Below are 2601 nucleotides of genomic sequence, written 5' to 3' on the forward strand. Positions count from 1 at the left end.
AATGTGGACACGTTCACACAGAGTACTCTATGCTCCTGTTATTATTTGAAAACACTGATCATTGAGAGATGACTTATGCATTGGTGAATGAAAGATACAGCCCTTAAAGAGGTCTAAGAATTGTGATTAATCTGAGTGGTGGTGGGTGCCAGCACTTATTTCTGCCCGCTGTCCACAGTCTTTCTTACGGTGCATGGCCAATGAAGTAGGAGAAACAGAGACCTTCTTGAGGTGCCTTTCTTGTCCATTTTGGCATGCCCAGGACCAAGCATCAGCTTTGCTTGGGATTTTATTAGGATGCCATCACCATTGTCCCAAGGCCTTACTGACAGCTTTTGTAGTCAGAGGCCAGCCTCAGCCAAGGCTCAGGCTACCTGAGCCCACCTGCATTGAAGGATTGCACTTGTGATAGGTGGATCTTCATTTCCCCTCCTGCCTGCACCCTGTTATCAATCTGACGGCTGCTTGCAGCGCTTCGATCCCTGCTGGGAGTCAGGCGCGGTTGCCGGTACAGTTGTGCTGGGGTATCAGGACCTTCCCTCGTAGACCAGGGCTTGCCCATGGACGGCCTGCCCAGACCTGGCATGACTGCACTGGTAAGAGACAGAACACAACAGCCTGTCTTGATGGCCCCAACATCACCTGCAACATCTCTTGTGGAAGTGGGTAATGGAGGAAGCAGGTGGCAGTCTCCTGAGAAAACAAGTGGGTATATGCAATTATTTGTTAATTTTATTGTGTTGTTTTAGTGTTGTATTTATTGAATTATTATTATTATTATCTTTATTATTATTATTATTATTGTTGTTCTCATTATCATTAATAATATTAATATGACTATTATTATCATCATCATTGCTATTTTTGTTATTATTGGTATCATTGTAAAAAAATAATAATAAAATTAATAATAATAATAATAATAATTATTATTATTATTATTATTATTATTATTATTCATGGCTTCCATATTAATGAATCAAATTGAAGTCTTTTGGAATGTAACAGCAGTCTATTCCTTTTGCCTTCAGTGTGTCCCCACCAAGCTCACAGGAGTGCAGAAATACACAAATTTGTCTGGGGGAATCCTTTTTAGGTCGAGCCTGGGAACACGCATCCGAAGGATGCGGTCCAGGTGGAGAACTATAGCGAGCTGACACAGGGGAATGACGGACAAGAAACTGTCACGCGCTTCTCCCCGGCTGGATTCAGCTGCATGCACGCGCACCAACATTCACGCATGCGCACATCACAGCCACATGCATACACAGCACTCACGCATGCGCACATACACACGCATACACAGGCACACCCCCCGTCGCCGCCGCCGCACCTACACGCATACACAGAGACCCCTCCACACACACCAGCCCCTCTCCTCCCGGCTCCACTCACCGGTGTCTGGCGGGCGCTCCCCGGGTCTCCAGGCTCCTTCCCTTCCTCCGCAGCTGCAGGCTCTCCCCACATCACGGTGGCCCGCTGCTGGACAGAAGGCTTCTCTGTGGCCGGGCGGTGGTAGCGCTCGGCGGGGCTCTCTCTCCACATGGGAGCCCCGCCTCCTCAGTGCGCCCGCTTCGCCCCGCGGGTCTTCACCCGGTCCCCCATCTCGGGACCGGGACTTTAAGGGAAAAACAGTATCCAGGGCTCCTTCCTGGTCACGGGAGCCCCAGGGCCGCAATGCTCACGCCACTTCCTGCTGCCGGCTCCTCTTCCTGGTTGCACGTCAGGTCCCGGGCCAGCAGCCAATCAGAGCGCGGCCCGGGAATGACGTCACAGAGGTGTCCCGCAGTACCGCCCCCAGTGTAGGCGCCCACGCCTGCTGACTTTCACCTTCTGAATAGTTAAGGTTCCGCCCGACGCCTCTCACGGGTTCCCCGGAGATGAGTTACGGCAGGCCGCCGCCTGACGTAGAAGGCATGACGTCCTTGAAGGTGGACAATCTTACCTACAGGACGTCGCCAGAAACACTTCGAAGAGTTTTCGAGAAGTATGGACGAGTAGGCGACGTCTATATCCCCCGCAACCGATACACGAAGGAGAGCCGCGGTTTTGCCTTCGTAAGATTCCATGACAAACGTGATGCCGAGGATGCGATGGACACCATGGACGGAGCCGTACTGGATGGGCGCGAACTTCGGGTGCAGATGGCTCGTTATGGAAGGCCACCAGACTCACACCATAGCCGCAGGGGACCACCACCCCGAAGATATGGAGGCAGTGGAGGAAGTTATGGACGCCGGAGTCGCAGTCCCAGGAGGCGTCGTCGGTCGAGGTCCCGCAGTCGGAGTCGCTCCAGATCCCGCAGCAGGAGCCGCTACAGCCGATCCAAGTCAAGATCCCGCACACGATCAAGGTCTCGTTCCACATCGAAGTCCCGCTCCGTCCGAAGATGCACGTAGGCCACTGGTATGAATCTCAGCATAGCCGATTCAACCATTCCCCCTTGTGAGGTTGATAAAAGTAGTATCATTCAGTTGAATAGTAATCACAGTGTAATTGTGAGAGAAAAGTATACTTGCACTCTGTAAGAATGATCAGGTCATCAAAATGTTAAGTAGCGTTCTATTTCCTGAGGAGGGTATTGGGGAGGTTTGTGTTGCT

At 51.4% G+C, this 2601-nt stretch overlaps 1 pseudogene; it reads left to right on the forward strand.

Moving 5' to 3' along the window:
- Positions 1-1806: 1806 nt before the first annotated feature.
- LOC147703043 (serine/arginine-rich splicing factor 2 pseudogene) lies at positions 1807-2399 on the forward strand (annotated as a pseudogene).
- Positions 2400-2601: the final 202 nt, after the last annotated feature.

Source organism: Lissotriton vulgaris, chromosome 7 (genome assembly GCF_964263255.1).
Source record: "Lissotriton vulgaris chromosome 7, aLisVul1.2, whole genome shotgun sequence".
NCBI classification, from domain to species: Eukaryota; Metazoa; Chordata; class Amphibia; order Caudata; family Salamandridae; genus Lissotriton; species Lissotriton vulgaris.